The 24,429-nt window shown below is 46.0% G+C and overlaps 2 non-coding genes and 15 pseudogenes across 2 annotated transcripts; all 17 read left to right on the top strand.

Annotated features, from left to right (window-relative positions):
- Positions 1 to 696: 696 nt before the first annotated feature.
- LOC120549939 lies at positions 697 to 813 on the top strand (annotated as a pseudogene).
- A 2,283-nt stretch (positions 814 to 3,096) lies between these two features.
- Positions 3,097 to 3,214, top strand: LOC120550350 (annotated as a pseudogene).
- A 535-nt stretch (positions 3,215 to 3,749) lies between these two features.
- LOC120549930 lies at positions 3,750 to 3,867 on the top strand (annotated as a pseudogene).
- A 4,924-nt stretch (positions 3,868 to 8,791) lies between these two features.
- On the top strand, positions 8,792 to 8,907 carry LOC120549936 (annotated as a pseudogene).
- A 1,403-nt stretch (positions 8,908 to 10,310) lies between these two features.
- LOC120550370 lies at positions 10,311 to 10,429 on the top strand (annotated as a pseudogene).
- Positions 10,430 to 12,055: 1,626 nt separating this feature from the next.
- Positions 12,056 to 12,173, top strand: LOC120549957 (annotated as a pseudogene).
- Positions 12,174 to 13,614: 1,441 nt separating this feature from the next.
- On the top strand, positions 13,615 to 13,733 carry LOC120549945 (annotated as a pseudogene).
- A 1,821-nt stretch (positions 13,734 to 15,554) lies between these two features.
- On the top strand, positions 15,555 to 15,674 carry LOC120550500 (annotated as a pseudogene).
- A 745-nt stretch (positions 15,675 to 16,419) lies between these two features.
- LOC120550356 lies at positions 16,420 to 16,540 on the top strand (annotated as a pseudogene).
- Positions 16,541 to 17,072: 532 nt separating this feature from the next.
- LOC120549946 lies at positions 17,073 to 17,189 on the top strand (annotated as a pseudogene).
- A 103-nt stretch (positions 17,190 to 17,292) lies between these two features.
- Positions 17,293 to 17,406, top strand: LOC120550514 (annotated as a pseudogene).
- Positions 17,407 to 17,510: 104 nt separating this feature from the next.
- LOC120550000 lies at positions 17,511 to 17,628 on the top strand. Its single transcript, XR_005637492.1, has one exon. It is a non-coding gene; the product is annotated as a 5S ribosomal RNA (ribosomal RNA).
- Positions 17,629 to 21,661: 4,033 nt separating this feature from the next.
- LOC120550531 lies at positions 21,662 to 21,778 on the top strand (annotated as a pseudogene).
- Positions 21,779 to 21,881: 103 nt separating this feature from the next.
- LOC120550144 lies at positions 21,882 to 22,000 on the top strand. The gene has a single exon (XR_005637619.1). It is a non-coding gene; the product is annotated as a 5S ribosomal RNA (ribosomal RNA).
- A 554-nt stretch (positions 22,001 to 22,554) lies between these two features.
- Positions 22,555 to 22,672, top strand: LOC120550460 (annotated as a pseudogene).
- Positions 22,673 to 23,433: 761 nt separating this feature from the next.
- LOC120550522 lies at positions 23,434 to 23,552 on the top strand (annotated as a pseudogene).
- A 96-nt stretch (positions 23,553 to 23,648) lies between these two features.
- LOC120550334 lies at positions 23,649 to 23,763 on the top strand (annotated as a pseudogene).
- Positions 23,764 to 24,429: the final 666 nt, after the last annotated feature.

Here is a 24,429-nt window from a genome sequence, read left to right as displayed (position 1 = left end):
TGCATTGGGTTATACCTTGTGTTCACCTACTCTAATGGCTTACGGGCCATACCAAATCGCTGAACACCCGGATCTCGCTTGATCTGGAAGCTCAAGGTAGGGCGGGTCAGTACTTGATGGGAGACTGCCTGGGAATAATCCCGGTGCTGTAAGCGTTTATCTACACTTCTACAACAGCAGGGCTCTGTTCTAATTTATACCACAAGTGTAATTGCATTTTACCATCTATAAATATCTTGTTTTCACCACTTCTAATGGCTTACGGCCATACCACCCTGAATAGCCCACCCTCGCTTGATCTCGGAAGCTAAGCAAGGTAGGGCCGGGTCAGTACTTGATGGGAGACTGCCTGGGAATACCCGTGCTGTAAGCTGTTTATTACCATTTTACAACCAGCAGGCTACGTTCTCTATATACCACAAGTATAACTGCATTTTACCATGTATAAATACCTTGTGTTCACCTACTCTATGGGCTTACGGCCATACCATCGAAACAGCCTCGTATCCTGGCTTGATCCTCGGAAGCTAAGCAAGGTAGGCGGCCAGCACTTGAATGGAGACTCGCCTGGGAATACCCGGTGCTGTAAGCTGTTTATTACCATTTTACAACAGCAGGGGCTCCGCTTCTGTTTATACCACAAGTATAATTGCATTTTACCATCTATAAATATCTTGTTTTCACCTGCCCTTAATGGCTTACGGCCATACCACCCTGAATACCTCCGGATCCGCTTTGATCCTCGAAGCTAAGCAAGGTAGGGCGGGTCAGTACTTGATGGGAGACTGCCTGGGAATACCCGTGCTGTAAGCGGTTTATTACCATTTTACAACAGCAGGGGCTATGCTCTTCTATATACCACAAGTATACTTGCATTTTACCATGTATAAATACCTTGTGTTCACCTACTTTAAAGCCAACCACCTGAACAGCCCGATCTCGCTTTGATCCTCGAAGCTAAGGCAAGGTAGGGCCGGTCAGTACTTTGATGGGAGACTGCCTTGGGAATACCCGGTGCAAGCTTTTTATTACACTTTTACAACAGCAGGGTCTGTGCTCCTAATTTATACCACAAGTATAACTGCATTTTACCATCTATAAATATCTTGTTTTCAACTGCTCTAATGGCTTACGGCCATACCACACCCTGAACACGCCGGATCCTCGCTTTGATCTCGGAAGCTAGCAAGGTAGGGCCGGTCAGTAATTTGATGGGAGACTGCCTGGGAATACTCGTGCTGTAAGCTGTTTATTACCATCTTTACAACAGCAGGGGCTATGCTCCTTCTATATACCACAAGTATACATTGCATTTTACCATGTACAAATACCTTGTTTTCACCTTCCACCTAGGCTTACGGCCTACCACAACACGCTCGATCCTGCTTTGATCCTCGAAGCTAAGCAAGGTAGGGCGGGTCAGTAATTTGATGGGAGACTGCCTGGGAATACCCGTGCTGTAAGCTGTTTATTACCATTTTACAACAGCAGGGCTATGTCTCTATATACCACAAGTATAACTTGCATTTTACCATGTATAAATACCTTGTGTTCACCTTACTCTAGCTACGGCCATACCAATCGTGAACATGCCTATCTCGCTTTGATCCTCGAAGCTAAGGTGGGCCTGGTCAGTACTTGATGGGAGACTGCCTGGAATACCGTGCTGTAAGCTTTTATTACTATTACACTTACAACAGCAGGGTCTGTGCTCCTAATTTATACCACAAGTATAATTGCATTTTACCATCTATAAATATCTTGTTTTCACCTGCTCTTAATGGCTTACGGCCATACCACCCCTGAACACGCCTGGATCTCGCTTTGATCTCGGAAGCTAAGCAAGGTAGGGCCGGGTCAGTACTTGATGGGAGACTGCCTGGGAATACCCGTGCTGTAAGCTGTTTATTACCATTTTACAACAGCAGGGGCTATGCCCTTCTATATACCACAAGTATAACTTGCATTTTACCATGTATAAATACCTTGTGTTCACCTACTCTAATGGCTTACGGCCATAATACACGAACACCCCATCTCGCTTTGATCCTCGAAGCTAAGCAAGTAGGGCTGGGTCAGTACTTGATGGGAGACTGCCTGGGAATACCCGTGCTGTAAGCTTTATTACCATTTTACAACAGCAGGGGCTATGCCCTTCTATATACCACAAGTATACTGCATTTTACCATGTATAAATACCTTGTGTTCAACTCCTACTTAATGGCTTACGGCCATACCACCTGAACAGCCTCGATCCGGCTTGATCCTCGAAGCCAAGCGTAGGGCCGGTCAGTACTTGGATGGGAGACTGCCTGGGAATACCCGGTGCTGTAAGCCTTTTATTACTACACTTTACAACAGCAGGGGCTGTGCTTCTAATTTATACCACAAGTATACTTGCATTTTACCATCTATAAATATCTTGTTTTCACCTGCTCTAATGGCTTACGGCCATACCACCCTGAACATACCCCACCTCGCTTGATCTCGGAAGCTAAGCAAGGTAGGGCGATCAGTACTTGATGGGAGACTGCCTGGGAATAACCGGTGCTGTAAGCGTTTATTACCATTTTACAACAGCAGGGGCTATGCTCCTTCTATATACCACAAGTATACTTGCATTTTACCATGTATAAATACCTTGTGTTCACCTACTCTAATGGCTTTACGGCCATACCACCGCTGAACACGCCCAATCTCGCTTTGATCTCGAAGCTAAGCAAGGTAGGGGTCAGTACTTGATGGGAGACTGCCTTGGGAATACCCGTGCTGTAAGCTTTTATTACTACACTTTACAACAGCAGGGGCTATGCTCCTACTTTATACCACAAGTATAATTGCATTTTACCATCTATAAATATCTTGTTTTCACCTACTCTAATGGCTTTACGGCCATACCAACCCTGAACACCATCTCGCTTTGATCTCTGAAGCTAAGAAAGGGGTCAGTACTTGATGGGAGACTGCCTGGGAATACCCGGTGCTGTAAGCTGTTTATTACCATTTTACAACAGCAGGGGCTATGTCTCCTCTATATACCACAAGTATACTTGCATTTTACCAACTATAAATACCTTGTTTTCACCTACTCTAATGGCTTACGGCCATACCATCCTGAACACGCCCGATCTCGCTTTGATCTCGGAAGCTAAGCAAGGTAGGGCGGGTCAGTACTTTGATGGGAGACTGCCTGGGAATACCGGTGCTGTAAGCTGTTTTTTATTACCATTTTACAACAGCAGGGGCATGCTCCTTCTATATACCACAAGTATACATGTAGCTTTTACCATGTATAAATACCTTGTGTTCACCTACTCTAATGGCTTACGGCCATACCAACTTGAACACGCCCGCTTTGATCTCGAAAGCTAAGCGTAGGGCGGTTTACAGTACTTGGATGGGAGACTGCCTGGGAATACCCGTGCTGTAAGCGGTTTATTACCATTTTACAACAGCAGGGGTCGTTCCTTGTATATACCACAAGTATAATTGCATTTTACCATCTATAAATACCTTGTTTTCACCTACTAATGACATACTGGCTTTAACACCATAACACTGGCATCCTCGCTTGATCTTCGAAGCCATAGGGCTGGGTCAGTACTTGATGGGAGACTGCTTGGGAATACCCGGTGCTGTAAGCTTTTATTACCATTTTACAACAGCAGGGGCTATGCCCCTTCTATATACCACAAGTATACTTGCATTTTACCATGTATAAATACCTTGTGTTCACCTTACCTAATGGCTTTTACGGCCATACCACCGGAACACGCCCGATCTCGCTTGATCTCGAAGCTAAGCAAGGTAGGGCCTGGGTCAGTACTTGGATGGGAGACTGCCTGGGAATACCCGGTGCTGTAAGCTGTTTATTACTACACTTTACAACAGCAGGGTCTGTGCTCCTAATTTATACCACAAAGTGTAATTGCATTTTACCATCTATAAATATCTTGTTTTCACCTGTTCTAATGGCTTACGGCCATACTCAATACCTCAACCCGATCCTGCTTGATCTCTGAAGCTAAGCAAGGTAGGGCCGGGCAGTACTTGGATGGGAGACTGTCTTGGGAATACCCGGTGCTGTAAGCTTTTTATTACCATTTACTTAACAGGGGGGCTATGTTCCTTCTATATACCACAAGTATACTTCTGCATTTTACCATGTATAAATACCTTGTTTTCACCTACACTAATGGCTTACGGCCATACCACCGTGAACACTGCACCTGCTTTGATCTCGGAAGCTAAGCAAGGTAGGGCGGGTCAGTACTTGGATGGGAGACTGCCTGGGAATACGTGCTGTAAGCTGTTTATTACCATTTTACAACAGCAGGGGCTATGCTTCCTTGCTTCTATATACCACAAGTATAATTGCATTTTACCATCTATAAATATCTTGTTTTCACCTACTTTAATGGCTTACGGCCATACCACACTGAATACCTCCACCTCGCTTTGATCCTCGAAGCTAAGCAAGGTAGGGCCGGCAGTACTTTGATGGGAGACTGCCTTGCAAATACCGTGCTGTAAGTTTTTATTACCATTTTACAACAGCAGGGGCTATGCTCCTTCTATATACCACAAGTATAACTTGCATTTTACCAACGTATAAATACCTTGTTTTCACCTTACATCAGGCTTACGGCCATACCATCAGGAACATCCCCACCTCGCTTTGATCTCGAAGCTAAGCAAGGTAGGGCGGGTCAGTACCTTGATGGGAGACTGCCTGGGAATACCCGGCTGTTAAGCTTTTATTACTACACTTTACAACAGCAGGGCTCTTGCTCCTAATTTATACCACAAGTATAATTGCATTTTACCATCTATAAATATCCTGTTTTCACCTACTCTTAATGGCTTAACGGCCATACCACCTTGAACACGCCCGATCTCGCTTGATCCGGAAGCTAAGCAGGTAGGGGCGGGTCAGAACTTTGATGGGAGACTCGCTTGGGAATAACCCGGTGCTGTAAGCTGTTTATTACCATTTTACAACAGCAGGGGCTATGCTCCTTCTATATACCACAAGTATAACTTGCATTTTACCATGCATAAATACCTTGTGTTCACCTACTCTAATGGCTTACGGCCATACCAATCCTGAACAGCCGACCTCGCTTTGATCTCGAAAGCAAGCAAGGTAGGGCTGGCAGTAACTTGATGGGAGACTGCTTGGGAATACTCGTGCTGTAAGCTGTTTATTACCATTACTTACAACAGCAGGGCTATGCTCTGCTTCTATACCACAAGTATAATTGCATTTTACCATCTATAAATACCTTGTTTTCACTTCTTTAATGGCTTTACGCCATACCACCTTTAAACACTCATCTCGCTCTTGATCCTCGAAGCTAAGCGTAGGACGGGTCAGTAACTTGATGGGAGACTGCCTGGAATACCCGTGCTGTAAGCTGTTTATTACCATTTTACAACAGCAGGGGCTATGCCCTTCTATATACCACAAGTATAACTTGCATTTTACCATGTTATAAATACCTTGTTTTCACCTACTCTAATGGCTTACGGCCATACCATCGTTGAACACGCTCCATCTCGCTTTGATCTCGAAGCTAAGCAAGGTAGGGCGGGTCAGTACTTGATGGGAGACTGCCTGGGAATACCCCGTGCTGTAAGTTTTTATTACCATTTTACAACAGCAGGGGCTATGTCCTTCTATATACCACAAGTATAACTTGCATTTTACCATGTATAAATACCTTGTTTTCACCTACTCTAATGGCTTTACGCCATCCTCAACATGCCCGACCTCTCTGATCTCGAAGCTAAGCAAGGTAGGGTCTAATACTTGATGGGAGACTGCCTGGAATACCCGGTGCTGTAAGCTTTTATTACCATTACTTACAACAGCAGGGGCTCGTTTCTAATTTATACCACAAGTATAATTGCATTTTACCATCTATAAATATCTTGTTTTCACCTGCCTAAGGCTTACGCCATACCACCCTGAACATACTCGATCTCGCTTGTCTCGAAGCTAAGCAGGTAGGGCTGGTCAGAACTTGATGGGAGACTGCCTGGAATACCCGTGCTGTAAGCTGTTTATTACCATTTTACAACAGCAGGGGCTATGCTCCTTCTATATACCACAAGTATAATTGTATTTTACAGTATAAATACCTTGTTTTCACCTACTCTAATGGCTTACGGCCAATACCACCTTGAACATCCCTGATCGCTTTGATCTCGAAGCTAAGCAAGGTAGGGCTGGGTCAGTACTTGATGGGAGACTGCCTGGGAATACCCGTGCTGTAAGCGTTTTTATTACTACACTTTACAACAGCAGGGCTTGCTCCTAATTTATACCACAAGTATACTTGCATTTTACCATCTATAAACATCTTGTTTTCACCTACTCTAATGGCTTTTACGGCCATACCAACTTCAAACAGCCGATCTCGCTTTGATCCGGAAGCAGCAAGGTAGGGCGGGTCAGTACTTGGATGGGAGACTGCCTGGGAATAACCCGGTGCTGTAAGTTGTTTATTACCATTTTACAACAGCAGGGGCTATGCTTCGTATATACCACAAGTATAATTGCATTTTACCATCTATAAATATCTTGTTTTCACCTACTTTAATGGCTTACGGCCATACTCACCTTGAACACCTCATCTCGCTTGATCTCGGAAGCTAAGCAAGGTAGGGCCGGTCAGTACTTGATGGGAGACTGCCTGGAATACCCGTGCTGTAAGCTTTTATTCACAATTTAACAACACGCATGCTCCTTCTATATACCACAAGTATACTTGCATTTTACCACTATAAATACTTGTTTTCACTCTACTCTAATGGCTTACGGCCATACCACCGCTGAACATCCCGATCTCGCTTTGATTCCTGGAAGCTAAGCAAGGTAGGGCGGGTCAGTACTTGATGGGAGACTGCCTGGAATACCCGGTGCTGTAAGCTTTTATTACTACACTTTACAACAGCAGGGTCTAGTTCTAATTTATACCACAAGTATAATTGCATTTTACCATCTATAAACATCTTGTTTTCAACCTGCTCTTAATGGCTTACGGCCATACCACCCTGAACAGCCTCGATCTCGCTTTGATCCGGAAGCTAAGCAAGGTAGGGCCGGTCAGTAACTTGATGGGAGACTGCCTGGGAATACCCGTGCTGTAAGCTGTTTATTACCATTTTACAACAGCAGGGCTATGTCTCTATATACCACAAGTATACTTGCATTTTACCATGTATAAATACCTTGTTTTCACCTACTCTAATGGCTTACGGCCATACCAATCGCTGAACACGCCCGATCTCCTTTGATCTCGAAGCTAAGCAAGGTAGGGCCGGTCAGTACTTGGATGGGAGACTGCCTGGGAATACCCTGTTGTAAGCTGTTTATTACCATTTTACAACAACAGCAGGGCTCTGCTTCTTGTCTATACCACAAGTGTAATTGCATTTTACCATCTATAAATATCTTGTTTTCACCTACCTTAATGGCTTACCGCCATACCATCCCTGAACAGCCGATCTCGCTTTGATCTCGAAGCTAAGCAAGGTAGGGCGGGTCAGTACTTGGATGGGAGACTGCCTGGGAATACCCGTGCTGTAAGCTTTTATTACCACTTTACAACAGCCGGGGCTATGCTCCTTCTATATACCACAAGTATACTTGCATTTTACCATGTATAAATACCTTGTGTTCACCTACTCTAAATGGCTTACGGCCATACCATCCTGAACATGCCCAATCTCGCTTTGATCTCGGAAGCAGCAAGGTAGGGTCTAGTAACTTGATGTGGAGACTGCCTGGGAATACCCTGCTGTAAGCTTTTATTCACACCCTTCAACAGCAGGGTCTGTGCTCCTAATTTATACCACAAGTATAATTGCATTTTACCATCTATAAATATCTTGTTTTCACCTACTCTAATGGCTTACGGCCATACACATTCCTGAACAGCCGATCTCGCTTTGATCCTCGAAGCTAAGCAAGGTAGGGCCGGTCAGTACTTTGATGGGAGACTGCCTGGGAATAACTGTGCTGTGTAAAACTACCATTTTACAACAGCAGGGGCTATGCTCCTTCTATATACCACAAGTATACTTTGCATTTTACCATGTATAAATACCTTGTGTTTCACCTACTCTAATGGCTTACGGCCATACCAACCGTGAACACCGATCTCGCTTTATCTCGAAGCTAAGCAGGAGGGCGGGTCAGTAACTTGATGGGAGACTGCCTGGGAATACCCTTGTGCTGTAAGCTGTTTATTACCATTTTACAACAGCAGGGCTCTGCTTCTTATTTATACCACAAGTATAATTGCATTTTACCATCTATAAATATCTTGTTTTCACCTACTCTAATGGCTTTACGCCATACCACCCTGAACACCCGATCTCGCTTTGATTCCTCGAAGCTAAGCAAGGTAGGGCCGGGTCAGTACTTGATGGGAGACTGCCTGGGAATACCCGTGCTGTAAGCTGTTTATTACCATTTTACAACAGCAGGGGCTATGCCCTTCTATATACCACAAGTATACTTGCATTTTACCATGTATAAATACCTTGTGTTCATTCCTACTTCTAATGGCTTTACGGCCATACACACCCTGAACACGCCCCAATCTCTGATCTCAGCTAAGCAAGGGGTGGGTCAGTACTTTGATGGGAGACTGCCTGGGAATACCCGGTGCTGTAAGCTTTTATTACCATTTTACAACAGCAGGGCTATGCTCCTTCTATATACCACAAGTATACTTGCATTTTACCATGTATAAATACCTTGTGTTCACCTACTCTAATGGCTTACGGCCATACCACCGTGAACATCCCATCTCGCTTTGATCTCGAAGCTAAGCAAGGTAGGGCCTGGTCAGTACTTGATGGGAGACTGCCTGGGAATACCCGGTGCTGTAAGCTTTTATTCTACCACTTACAACAGCAGGGTCTGTGCTTCTAATTTATACCACAAGTACTTTCACATTTTACCATCTATAAATACCTTGTTTTCACCTGTCTAATGGCTTACGGCATACCACCCTGAACATCTGATCTCGCTTTGATCTCGAAGCTAAGCAAGGTAGGGCCGGTCAGTACTTGGATGGGAGACTGCCTGGGAATACCCGTGCTGTAAGCTGTTTATTACCATTTTACAACAGCAGGGGCTATGCCTTCTATATACCACAAGTATACTTGCATTTTACCATGTATAAATACCTTGTGTTCACCTACTCTAATGGCTTACGGCCATACCACACCCCTGAACATCCCCAATCTCGCTTTGATCTCGGAAGCTAAGCAAGGTAGGGGTCAGTACTTTGATGGGAGACTGCCTTGGGAATACCCGTGCTGTAAGCTTTTTATTACTACACTTTACAACAGCAGGGGCTGTGCTCCTAATTTATACCACAAGTGCTCATTGCATTTTACCATCTATAAATATCTTGTTTTCACCTACTCTTAATGGCTTCGCCAACAACACCTTGAACAGCCGATCTCGCTTTGATCTTGGAAGCTAGCAGGTAGGGCCGGGTCAGTACTTGGATGGGAGACTGCCTGGGAATACCCGTGCTGTAAGCTGTTTATTACTCATTTTACAACAGCAGGGGCTATGCTCCTTCTATATACCACAAGTATACTTGTAATTTACCATTATAAATACCTTTGTTTTCACTCTACTCTAATGGCTTACCATACCACCCATTTGATCTGGAAGCTAAGCAAGGTAGGGCTGCTACTTGATGGAGACCTGGGAATACCCGTGCTGTAAGTTGTTTATTACCATTTTACAACAGCAGGGGCTATGTCCTTCTATATACCACAAGTATACTTGCATTTTACCATGTATAAATACCTTGTGTTCACTTTCCACTTAATGGCTTTACGGCCATACCACCGCTGAACACTCGCATCTCGCTTTGATCTCGAAGCTAAGCAAGGTAGGGCGGGTCAGTACTTGGATGGGAGACTGCCTGGGAATACCTGGTGCTGTAAGCTGTTTATTACCATTTTACAACAGCAGGGCTATGCTTCATATATACCACAAGTATAATTGCATTTTACCATCTATAAATATCTTGTTTTCACCTACTTCTAATGGCTTACGGCCATACTACACTTCTTGAATACACCATCTCGCTTTGATCTCGAAGCTAAGCAAGGTAGGGCCGGGTCAGTACTTGATGGGAGACTGCCTGGGAATACCCGGTGCTGTAAGCTTTTATTACCATTTTACAACAGCAGGGCTATGCTCCTTCTATATACCACAAGTATACTTGCATTTTACCATGTATAAATACCTTGTGTTCACCACTACTCTAATGGCTTACGGCCATACCACCGTGAACATGCCCGACCTCGCTTTGATCTCGGAAGCTAAGCAAGGTAGGGCCTGGGAGTAACTTGATGGGAGACTGCCTGGGAATACCCGGTGCTGTAAGCTTTTTATTCTACACTTTACAACAGCAGGGTCTGTGCTCCTAATTTATACCACAAGTATAATTGCATTTTACCATCTATAAATATCTTGTTTTCACCTGTTCTATTGGTTTACGGCCATACCACCCTTGAACAGCCCGATCTCGCTTTGATCCTCGAAGCTCCAAGGTAGGGCCGGGTCAGTACTTGATGGGAGACTGCCTGGGAATACCCGGTGCTGTAAGCTGTTTATTACCATTTTACAACAGCAGGGGCTATGTCCTTCTATATACCACAAGTATACTTGCATTTTACCATGTATAAAAAACCTTGTTTTCACCTTACCTAATGGCTTTACGCCATACCACCGCTGAACAGCCAACCTGCTTTGATCCTCGAAGTGCTAAGCAACGGGTCAGTAATTTGATGGGAGACTGCCTGGGAATACCCGTGCTGTAAGCTGTTTATTACCATTTTACAACAGCAGGGGCTCGCTTCTTATATATACCACAAGTATAATTGCATTTTACCATCTATAAATATCTTGTTTTCACCTACCTTAATGGCTTCTACGGCCATACCACCCTGAACAGCCATCTCGCTTTGATCCTCGAAGCTAAGCAAGGTAGGGCCGGTCAGTACTTGATGGGAGACTGCCTGGGAATAACCCGTGCTGTAAGCTTTTATTACCATTTTACAACAGCAGGGCTATGCTCTTCTATATACCACAAGTATACTTGCATTTTACCATGTATAAATACCTTGTGTTCACCTCACTTAATGGCTTACGCCATACCACAACACGTCCATCTCGCTTTGATCTCGAGCTAGCAAGGTAGGGCCGGTCAGTACTTGATGGGAGACTGCCTGGGAATAACCGGTGCTGTAAGTTTTTTATTACCACCTTACAACAGCAGGGTCTGTGCTCCTAATTTATACCACAAGTATAATTGCATTTTACCATCTATAAATATCTTGTTTTCACCTACTCTAACGGCTTACGGCCATACCACACCTGAACAGCCGATCTCGCTTTGATCCTCGAAGCGCAAGGTAGGGTCTAGTACTTGATGGAAGACTGCCTGGGAATACCCGTGCTGTAAGCTGTTTATTACCATTTTACAACAGCAGGGGTAGTTCCTTCTATATACCACAAGTATACTTGCATTTTACCATGTATAAATACCTTGTGTTCACCTACTCCCTAATGGCTTTACGGCCATACCAATCGCTGAACAGCCAACTCGCTTTGATCTCGGAAGCTAAAGCGGAGGGGTGCAGTACTTGATGGGAGACTGCCTGGGAATACCGTGCTTTAGCTGTTTATTACCATTTTACAACAGCAGGGGCTCTTGCTTCTTATTTATACCACAAGTGTAACTTGCATTTTACCATCTATAAATATCTTGTTTTCACCTTCTTTAACGGCTTACGGCCATACCACTCCTGAACAGCCCGCATCTCGCTTTGATCCTCGAAGCTAAGCAAGGTAGGGCCGGTCAGTACTTGATGGGAGACTGCCTGGGAATACCCGTGCTGTAAGGCTGTTTATTACCATTTTACACAACAGCAGGGCTATGCCCCTTCTATATACCACAAGTATACTTGCATTTTACCATGTATAAATACCTTGTGTTCACCTACTCTAATGGCTTACGGCCATACCATCCTGAACATGACCGATCTCGCTTTGATCTCGAAGCTAAGCAAGGTAGGGCTGGGTCAGTACTTGATGGGAGACTGCCTGGGAATACCTCGTGCTGTAAGCTGTTTATTACCATTTTACAACAGCAGGGGCTATGCTCCTTCTATATACCACAAGTATACTTTGCATTTTACCATGTATAAATACTTGTGTTCACCTACTCTAATGGCTTTACGGCCATACCACCTGAACACGCCCGACCTCGCTTTGATCTCGAAGCTAAGCAAGGTAGGGGCTGGTCAGTACTCTTGATGGGAGACTGCCTGGGAATACCCGGTGCTGTAAGCTTTTATTACTTACACTTTACAACAGCAGGGTCTGTGCTTCTAATTTATACCACAAGTGTAATTGCATTTTACCATCTATAAATATCTTGTTTTCACCTGCTCTAATGGCTTACGGCCATACCACCTCCTGAAAACATACCCGATCTCGCTTTGATCTCGGAAGCTAAGCAAGGTAGGGGTCAGTACTTGATGGGAGACTGCCTGGGAATACCGCGTGCTGTAAGCCGTTTATTACCATTTTACAACAGCAGGGGCTATGCTCCTTCTATATACCACAAGTATATACTTGCATTTTACCATGTATAAATACCTTGTGTTCACCTACTCTAATGGCTTAACGGCCATACCACCGCTGAACACCCCAATCTCGCTTTGATCTCGGAAGCTAAGCAAGGTAGGGCCGGTCAGTACTTGGATGGGAGACTGCCTGGGAATACCCGTGCTGTAAGCTTTTATTACTACACTTACAACAGCAGGGCCCTGTCCTATTTATACCACAAGTATAATTGCATTTTACCATCTATAAATATCTTGTTTTCACTTCATCGGCTTACGGCCATACCATACTCCTGAACAGCCATCTCGCTTTGATCTCGGAAGCTAAGCAAGGTAGGGCCGGTCAGTACTTGGATGGGAGACTGCCTGGGAATACCCGTGCTGTAAGCTGTTTATTACCATTTTACAACAGCAGGGGCTATGCTCCTTCTATATACCACAAGTATACTTGCATTTTACCATGTATAAATACCTTGTGTTCACCTACTCTTAATGGCTTACGGCCATACCACCGCTGAACACCCCCCGTCTTTTGATCTCGGAAGCTAAGCAAGGTAGGGCTGGGTCAGTACTTGATGGGAGACTGCCTGGGAATACCCGGTGCTGTAAGCTGTTTATTACCATTTTACAACAGCAGGGGCTATGCTCCCATTTATACCACAAGTATAATTGCATTTTACCATCTATAAATATCTTGTTTTCACCTACTTTAATGGCTTACGGCCATACTACACCTCTGAATACGCCCGATCTGCGCTTGATCTCGAAGCTAAGCAAGGTAGGGCCGGTCAGTACTTGGATGGGAGACTGCCTGGGAATAATCTCGTGCTGTAAGCTGTTTATTACCATTTTACAACAGCAGGGGCTATGCTCCTTCTATATACCACAAGTATAACTTGCATTTTACCATGTATAAATACCTTGTGTTCACCTACTCTAATGGCTTACGGCCATACCACCGTGAACACGCCCAATCTCGCTTTGTATCTCGAAGCTAAGCAAGGTAGGGCCGGGTCAGTACTTGGATGGGAGACTGCCTGGGAATACCCGTGCTGTAAGCTTTTATTACTACACTTTACAACAGCAGGGGCGGTGCTCCTAATTTATACCACAAGTGTAATTGACATTTTACCATCAATTAAAATATCTTGTTTTCACCTACTCTAATGGCTTACGGCCATACCACCTGAACACCGATCTCGCCTTGATCCTCGAAGCTAGCAAGGTAGGGCGGTCAGTACTTTGATGGGGAGACTCTGAATACCCGTGCTGTAGGCGCTTTATTACCATTTTACAACAGCAGGGGGCCCTTCCTATATACCACAAGTATAACTTGCATTTTACCATGTATAAATACCTTGTGTTCACTTACTTCTAATGGCTTACGGCCATACCACCGAACATGCCCATCTCGCTTTGATCCTCGGAAGGAGGTGGGGCGGGTCAGTACTCTTGATGGGAGACTGCCTGGGAATACCCTGCTGTAAGTTTTTATTCTACACTCCATACAACAGCAGGGCTTGCCCTAATTTATACCACAAGTATCACTTACATTTTACCATCTATAAATATCTTGTTTTCACCTACTCTAATGGCTTACGGCCATACCACACTTGAATACCTCGATCCTCGCTTGATCTCGAAGCTAAGCAAGGTAGGGCGGGTCAGTAACTTGATGGGAGACTGCCTGGGAATAACCCGTGCTGTAAGCTGTTTATTACCATTCAACAACAGGGGCTATGCCCTTCTATATACCACAAGTATACTTGCATTTTACCATGTAAAATACCTTGTGTTCACCTACTCTAATGGCTTACGGCCATACCAACCTGAACAGCCACCCCGCTTTGATCCCGGAAGCTAAGGAAGGGCGGGTCAGTAACTATGGAGACTGTGGGAATACCTCGTGCTGTAAGCTGTTTATTACCATTTTACAACAGCAGGGGCTCTGTTTCCTTATATATACCACAAGTGTAATTGCATTTTACCATGTATAAATATCTTGTTTTCACCTACTTTAATGGCTTACGGCCATACCACCTTGAACAGCCGCATCTCGTTTGATCCTCGAAGCAGTAAGTAAGGGCGGGGCCGTACTTGATGGGAGACTGCCTGGGAATACCCGTATAGCTGTTTATTACCATTTTACAACAGCAGGGGCTGGTGTTCTATATACCACAAGTATACATTTGCATTTTACCATGTATAAATACCTTGTGTTCACCTACTCTAATGGCTTACGGCCATACCACTCGACCCCATTTGATCTCGGAAGCTAAGCAAGGTAGGGCCGGTCAGTACTTTGATGGAAGACTGCCTGGGAATACCCGGTGCTGTAAGCTGTTTATTCTATAACTTCAACAGCAGGGTCTGTGCTCTCTAATTTATACCACAAGTATCATTGCATTTTACCATCTATAAATATCTTGTTTTCACCTCGCTCTAAGGCTTTACGGCCATACCAACCCTGAACACGCCCGATCCCGCTTTGATCTCGAAGCTAAGCAAGGTAGGGGCCGGGAACCTTGATGGGAGACTGCCTTGGGAATACCCGTGCTGTAAGCTGTTTATTACCATTTTACAACAGCAGGGCTATGCTCCTTCTATATACCACAAGTATACTTGCATTTTACCATGTATAAATACCTTGTGTTCACCCTCTCTAAGGCTTTACGGCCATACCACCGCTGAACACCGATCTCGCTTTGATCTCGACAAGCAAAGGGCCGGGTCAGTACTTTGATGGGAGACTGCCTGGGAATACCCGTGCTGTAAGCCTTTTATTACTATACTACAACAGCAGGGGCTGTGCCCTAATATATACCACAAGTATAATTGCATTTTACCATCTATAAATACATCTTGTTTCACCTGATCTAATGGCTTACGGCCATACCACACCTGAACACGCCCGATCTCGTTTGGATCCTGGAAGCTAAGCAAGGTAGGGCCGGGTCAGTACTTGGATGGGAGACTGCCTGGGAATACCCGTGCTGTAAGCTGTTTATTACCATTTTACAACAGCAGGGCTAGCTCCTTCTATATACCACAAGTATACTTGCATTTTACCATGTATAAATACCTTGTGTTCACCTACTCTAATGGCTTACGGCCATACCACCGTGGAACACGCCCGATCCCGCTTTGATCCTCGAAGCACAGGGCGGGGCTGCACTTGGATGGGAGACTGCCTAGAATAACCCGTGCTGTAAGCTGTTTATTACCATTTTACAACAGCAGGGCTCTGCTCTTGTCTTATACCACAAGGCAACTTGCATTTTACCATCTATAAATATCTTGTTTTCACCTTACTCTAATGGCTTACGGCCATACCAACCCTGAACACGCCCGACCTCTTGATCTCGAGCTAAGCAGGTCCGGGTCAGTACTTGATGGGAGACTGCCTGGGAATACCCGGTGCTGTAAGCTGTTTATTACCATTTTACAACAGCAGGGCTATGCTCCTTCTATATACCACAAGTATACTTGCATTTTACCATGTATAAATACCTTGTGTTCACCTACTGTAATGGCTTACGCCGGCGCCATCACTGAACACCCACCTCGCTTTGATCTCGAAGCAAGCAAGGTAGGGCCGGTCAGTACTTTGATGGGAGACTGCCTGGAAATACCCGTGCTGTAAGCTTTTATTACTATACTTTCAACAGCAGGGTCTGTTCTAATTTATACCACAAGTGTCTTGCATTTTACCATCTATAAATATCTTGTTTTCACCTGCTCTAATGGCTTTACGGCCATACTACCGCTGAAACACCCGATCTCGCTTTGATCTCGGAAGCTAAGCAAGGTAGGGCCGGGTCAGTACTTTGATGGGAGACCCGCCTGGGAATACCCGGTGCTGTAAGCTGTTTATTACCATTTTACAACAGCAGGGGCTATGCTCTCTTCTATATACCACAAGTATACTTGCATTTTACCATGTATAAATACCTTGTGTTCACTCTACTGGAGCTTACGGCCATACCAATCGCGAAAATACATTGATCTCGAAGCTAAGCAAGGTAGGGCGGGTCAGTACTTGGATGGGAGACTTCCTGGGAATACCCCGTGCTGTAAGCTGTTTATTACCATTTTACAACAGCAGGGGCTCTGGTTCTTGTTTATACCACAAGTGTAATTGCATTTTACCATCTATAAATATCTTGTTTTCACCTTCTTAATGGCTTACGGCCATACCATCCGAACAACGCCTGCTCTCGCTTTGATCTCGGAAGCTAAGCAAGGTAGGGCCGGGTCAGTACTTGGATGGGAGACTGCCTGGGAATACCCGGTGCTGTTTATTACCATTTTACAACAGCAGGGGCTCTGCTTCTTGTTTATACCACAAGTGTAATTGCATTTTACCATCTATAAATATCTTGTTTTCACCTTCTTTAATGTATTACGGCTATACCACCCTGAACACACCCGATCTCATTTGATCCCGTAGCTAAGTAAGGTAGGGTCGGTCAGTACTTGGATGGGAGACTCCCTGGGAATACCCGGTGCTGTAAGCTTTTATTCTACACTTTCAACAGCAGGGTCTCTGCTCCTAATTTATACCACAAGTGTCATTGCATTTTACCATCTATTAATATCTTGTTTTCACCTGCTCTAATGGCTTACGGCCATACCACCCTGAACATACCCGATCTCGCTTGATATCGGAAGCTAAGCAAGGGCCGGGCAGTACTTGGATGGGAGACTGCCTGGGAATACCCGGTGCTGTAAGCTGTTTATTACCATTTTACAACAGCAGGGGCTCTGCTTCTTGTTTATACCACAAGTGTAATTGCATTTTACCATCTATAAATAACTTGTTTTCACCATCTTTAATGGCTTACGGCCATACCACCCTGAATACGCCCGATCTCATTTGATCTCGGAAGCTAAGCAAGGTAGGGCCGGGTCAGTACTTGGATGGGAGACTGCCTGGGAATACCGGTGCTGTAAGCTTTTATTCCCATTGTACAACAGCAGGGCTATGCACCTTCTATATACCAAAACAAATATACTTGCATTTTACCATGTATAAATACCTTGTGTTCACCTACTCGTCATCCATCTCCAACCGACGTGAGAGGGATGCTGGCGCTTGCTGCCCTTCTCCGTCTGCTATTCATCTGCTATTCGTCTGCTATTCTCTTGTATTTGTGTTGCTGTACCCCTATCCTCTGGACAGCCTCTGTACCTCTGGACAGTCTCTCTTGCGGTTCCCTAGGGGGGGTCCTTGACCGGACTCTTGCCTGCCGGGTGCCGCTAGCTAGCTGCCCCCGCTCACCACGTACGGGGCGGCAAATCCTAGCTGCTTCGGCGGCTAACCCGATTGCTAACCTCCTCCTCATAGGCAACCTCCACCAGATGCGAGCGGCACCGCAGCAAACAGACATTCCTCCCCTTCGGTCGTGCTGTGGATCATTTTGGCAATCACCTCATTCATCCATCTCCACCTCCACCTCTGTGCTCCTAGCCCACGGCTAACCACTATCACGGAGCTCCTCCGTCCCTCCCGCGGCATCATGATCAAATATTCAACTCTGCAACTGGTCCACTCGCAACTACTCCATTCCATCCTGCATCCCAGTCATCAAACAGCTCGGACTTCTACGCCGGTCGCCCCTTACCCACACAGAAGCTCTCGCCGCAAGTTTGTTTTCTTCCACCACGGACAATCCATTCCATCCATCTGGTCACCTGTGCACGCTTTTGCACCTGTCCCACGTCATCTGAATGCTTCACCCCCCCACTGGTTCACATAGGGCTGAACGCATCATCAGGCTACACAGAAAACCCGGACCGGACTACAGTGCTTTCCCCACTTCACATACACTCAATCATACCTCCAATCATTTGCTAATCGGCTCACTGTCCCCCTCAACTGCAATACTCTCACACCCCAACGCACCCGCACTGCTAACCGGACAACCTCAGATCTCTCCAGCCTGCCCCCATCCCACCAACCCTCTCACCATGCCAACTTTGCCCCTCCTCAACACCCGCGCTCAACAATAAAGCCCCTGTCCTCCATGAACTAATCCTCGACAACACTCTTGACTTCCTTCTGCTCACCGAAACCTGGCAACAACCCAACGAACTTCTTCTCCCTCAACCAAGCATCCCCCTGGCTACAACTACATCTGCAAACCCCGCCCCCTCCCAGGGGAGGTGGTCCCTGCCGTCATTTTCAATCAGAACTTCCGGATCACAGAACTCACCCTCCCTCAGTATCATCGTTTGAATATCTCGCCTTCAAAACTCTTTTCCTCCATGACAGTCATCCTCATTTTTTCGGCCACCTAAAACCCAATCCCTCCTTCCTCTCTGATTTTACTGAACTCCTCACACTAGCCTCATCTCTCTCTCCACGTCTGCTGCTACCGGTGACTCTAAACATCCACATGGACTCCCCCACATGCAAGCTCTCATCAGAATTCAAAATTTTACTGGATAACTTCTCTCTCACCCAACATGTCACATTCCCCACCCATGAAAAGGTCACATCCTCGACTTGGTCTGCTCCACCAACCAACCAGTGCTCCGACCTCCATCCATGCCTCTTTCCCCTCTCTGATCACAAACTGATACGGTTCACCATCCCTTCTCCAACCCCACGCCCCCGCCTCCTAGAGAAATCACCTTCCGCAACCTCAAATCTATCAATCCCCACCACATCTCTGACCTGCTCTCCACCACTCTCCACCTGGACTCAACCCTCACCTCACCCGATGACCTCACAGACCACCTCAACCTAACCTTGTCTTTCGCACCCCCTCAACACCCTGGCCCCCCAAAACAAAACTTCGTCACTTTTAACACCTCTTCACCCTGGTACACACCTGCACACCGAAAAATGAAACAAACTGGCCGCCAACTTGAACGTCTGACAAAGAAATCATCCCTCACAGTCCATCATGAAGCCTATAAATCCCATCCTCATCGCCTACAAAGATGCCCTCATTGCTGCCAAATCTGCCTACCTCTCCACCATCCTCACCACGCCCCTGCCAAAACCCCAGAACCCTCTTCTCCACATTGAACAACCTAACAAGCCTCGGACCAACAGCCTCCTTACCTCTACTCCGGATCTCTGCAACTCATTCCTCCACTTTTTCACTGACAAAATCAATCTCATTTACAAATCCCTATCCCCTGTATCTGACCTTCCAGGATCTACTCCAGCACCTACCTTGGACCCCCTCTCTCCATCCCTCCAGACCTCCCGACCCCCCCTCCACACTCCTCCTCTCCCAGTTTAACCCAGTCACTCCTCCTGAAATCTCCAAACTCATCAGCTCTTCCAAACCCACTACCTGCTCCCTTGACCCCTCCCTACTCCACTTCTGAAGTCCTGCCTCCCGGTCCTATGCCCCTACCTCACTAACCTCTTCAACTCCTCACTGTCCCTTGGAACTGTCCCTCTGCTTTCAAAACTGCCGCTGTCACCCCAATCCTTAAAAACCTGGTCTGGATCCCTCCTCTCTCAACAACTAAAGCCCAATATCCAACCTCCCCTTTCTGTCTAAAACCCCGGAAGCATAGTCGCCTCACAACTACAAACCCATCTTCTTGCCAATAACCTATTCGAACCTCTCCAATCGGTTTTCAGCCCCCTACACAGACACAGAAACCGCTCCTCAAAGTCCTCAACGACCTCCTCACCTTTGCTGACACCGGTTCCCTCAACATCCCTATATCCTCCTCGACCTGAGTGCAGCCTTCGATACTGTGAGCCATAACATCCTGCTCACCAGACTCAAAGACCCGGTATCGGATGGTACTGCACTCAGCTGGCTCCACTCCTACCTTTCCAACAGATCCCATTTCATCTCTCTCCACAACCACACCTCTGCCACAGCCACAGTCACTAAGGTGTTCCCCCAAGGCTCCGTACTTGGCCCCTCCTCTTCATCATCTACATCCTCCCTCTTGGTCAGATACTCCGCCACTTCAACCTGGACTTCCACTGCTATGCTGACGACACCCAGATCTACCTCAGCACCAAATCCCCCTACAATCCTCCCCTCTCCCACATCAACTCCTGTCTGTCAGCTATTAAAACCTGGATGCAAACACAACTTCCTCAAACACAACAGCGACCAAACAGAATTCCTTCTGATCGGCTCCAAATCCACACTCAGAAAACCAACAACCAATAACTCACCATCGACGGGCACCATTGTCTCCCCATCTCCCCAGGCCCGGCAACCTTGGCGTTATCTTTGATTCCACCTCCTCCCCTTGAGCCTCACATCCGTCAAGTCATTAAAACCTCCTTCTCTTTCACCTCTGCAACATCGCCAAAATCAGAGCCCTCTCCTCACACCCCCGCTGCTGAAAGACTCATTCACGCCTTCATCTCCTCCCCGACTGGACTACTGCAACTCACTTCTCCTCGGCATCAGCTCTACCAACATCAACCGACTCCAACTGGTCCAGAACTCAGCCGCCCGCCTCATTACCTGCTCCAAATCCTGGCACCACATCACTCCAGCCTTAAACAACCCACTGGCTTCCCATTTCCAACCGGATCACCTACAAAATCCTGGTCCTCACCTATAAAGCCCTCCACCATCTGGCCCCCTCATACCTCACTGACCTCCTCTCCCCTACCAACCCTCACGGTCCCTCAGATCCACCTCAGCGGCCCCTCTCCATCCAAAAGTCCAACCCTGCGCTGTTTTTTGGGGACAGAGCCTTCTCCAGAGCAGCTCCCAGGCTCTGGAACTCCCTCCCCAAGAGATCCCACCTCTGAGTCCCTCACCATCTTCCAGTCCCGCCTCAAGACCCATCCCTTCACCTCAGCCTACCCATAGTCCACCTGCCCCTCCCTTTTCATCTGTATCTTGTTTTGTTCTACTTGTTTTGTTTGCTCGTTTTGTTTTGTTATGTTTTATAATCTACCCTGCCCTGTAAAGCGCGCACTTTGAGTCCATGAAAAGCCTATATAAATTCAATTATTATTATTATTATTATTATTATTACTCTAAAGGCTTACGGCCAAACCACGTGAACATGCCCGATCTCGTTTGATCTCGAAGCTAAGCAAGGTAGGGCCGGGTCAGTACTTGGATGGGAGACTGCATGGAAATACCCGGTGCTGTAAGCTTTTATTCTACACTTTCAAGCAGCGGGCCTGGCTCTCTAATTTATACCACAAGTGTCATTGCATTTTACCATCTATAAATATCTTGTTTTCACCTACTCTAATGGCTTACGGCCATACCACCCTGAACACGCCCGATCTCGTTTGATCTCGGAAGTTAAGCAAGGTAGGGCCGGGTCAGTACTTGGATGGGAGACTGCCTGGGAATACCCGGTGCTGTAAGCTTTTTATTCTACACTTTCAACAGCAGGGTCTGTGCTCCTAATTTATACCACAAGTGTCATTGCATTTTACCATCTATAAATATCTTGTTTTCACCTGATCTAATGGCTTACGGCCATCAAACCACGCAACAGCCCCGATCTCGCTTTGATCTTGGAAGCTAAGCAAGGTAGGGCCGGGTCAGTACTTGGATGGGAGACTGCCTGGGAATAACGGTGCCGTAAAGCTGTTTATTACCATTTTACAACAGCAGGGTCTAGCTCCTTCTATATACCACAAGTATACTTGCATTTTACCATGTATAAATACCTTGTGTTCACTAAGACGCTAACCGTCCCGCCATACCACCGCGGAACACGCCAGATCTCATTTGATCTCCGGAAGCTAAGCAAGGTAGGGCCGGGTCAGTACTTGGATGGGAGACTGCCTAGGAATACCCGGTGCTGTAAGCTGTTTATTAACATTTTACAACAGCAGGGCTCTGCTTCTTTGCTATATACCACAAGTGTAATTGCATTTTACCATCTATAAATATCTTGTTTTCACCTGCTCTAATGGCTTACGGCCATACCACCCTGAACAGCCCGATCTCGTTTGATCTCGGAAGCTAAGCAAGGTAGGGCCGGTCAGTAACTTGGATGGGAGACTGTCTGGGAATACCCGGTGCTGTAAGCTGTTTATTACCATTTTACAACAGCAGGGTCTATGCTCCTTATATATACCACAAATATACTTACAACCTTGTATAAAATACCTTGTGTTCACCCTACCTCTAATGAACTTACGGACATACACACCGTGAACACCGATCCTCTTTGATCTCGGAAGCTAAGCATGGTAGGGCCGGGTCAGTATTTGGATGGGAGACTGACAAACCGGGGATAGCTGTAGCGTTTTTATTCTACACTTTCAACAGCAGGGCCGGCTGCCTTGTTTATACCACAAGTGCTTTTAATTTTACCATCTATAAATATCTTGTTTTCACCTGCTCTAATGGTTTACGCCATACCACCATGGAACACGCCCGATCTCGCTTTGATCCTCGAAGCTAAGCAAGGCAGCCGCGCGCGGTACTTGGATGGGAGACTGCCTGGGAATACCCGTGCTGTAAGCTGTTTATTACCATTTTACAACAGCAGGGCTATGCTCCTCTTATATACCACAAGTATACTTGCACTTTACCATGTATAAATACCTTGTGTTCACCTACTCTAATGGCTTACGGCCATACCACCCGTGAACACCGATTGATCTTGGAAGCAAGCAAGGTAGGGCGGGTCGGTCAGTACTTGGATGGGAGACTCCTGGGAATACCCGGTGCTGTAAGCTGTTTATTCTACCATTTTAACAACAGCAGGGCTCTGCTTCTTAGTTTATACCACAAGTGTAATTGCATTTTACCATCTATAAATATCTTGTTTTCACCTTCTTTAATGGCTTACGGCCATACCACCGCTGAACACCCGATCTCGTTTGATCCTCGGAAGCTAAGCAAGGTAGGGCCGGGTCAGTACTTGGATGGGAGACTGCCTGGGAATACCCGGTGCTGTTTATTACCATTTTACAACAGCAGGGGCTCGCTTCTTGTTTATACCACAAGTATAATTGCATTTTACCATGTATAAATACCTTGTTTTCACCTTCTTTAATGGATTACGGCCATACCACCCTGAACAACGATCTCATTTGATCTCGTAGCTAAGCAAGGTAGGGCCGGGTCAGTACTTGGATGGGAGACTACCTGGGAATACCCGGTGCTGTAATCTTTTATTCTACACTTTCAACAGCAGGGTCTCTGCTCCTAATTTATACCACAAGTGTCATTGCATTTTACCATCTATTAATATCTTGTTTTCACCTGCCCTAATGGCTTACGGCCATACCAGCCGAACATACCCCGATCCTTTTTGATCTCGGAAGCTACAGCGCAGGGCAGGTTCGGGGTACTTGGATGGGAGACTACCTGGGGAATACCCCGTGCTGTAACCTGTTTATTTACCATTTTACAACAGCGGGCTCTGTGCTTCTAATTTATACCACAAGTGTAATTGCATTTTACCATCTATAAATAACTTGTTTTCACCTTCTTTAATGGCTTTACGGCCATACCAACCCTGATAACACGCCTCCGATCTCGCTTTGATCTCCGGAAGCTAAGCAAGGTAGGGCCTTTCAGTACTTTGGATGGGAGACTGCCTGGGAATACCGGTGCTGTAAGCTTTTATTCCCCTTGTACAACAGCAGGGGCTATGCACCTTCTATATACCACAAGTATACTTGCATTTTACCATGTATAAAATTGTGTTACTATCCATCTCCAACCGACGAGAGGATGCTGGCGCTGGTTCGCCTCTCCGTCTGCTATTCATCTGCTATTCGTCTGCTATTCTCTTGTATTTGTGTTCGCTAAACCCCTACCTCTGGACAGCCTC

Source organism: Perca fluviatilis, chromosome 20 (assembly GCF_010015445.1).
Source record: "Perca fluviatilis chromosome 20, GENO_Pfluv_1.0, whole genome shotgun sequence".
Classification (NCBI taxonomy): Eukaryota; Metazoa; Chordata; class Actinopteri; order Perciformes; family Percidae; genus Perca; species Perca fluviatilis.
Note: the sequence above shows the minus strand (reverse complement) of the source record. Positions and strands in the feature narration are given on the sequence as shown.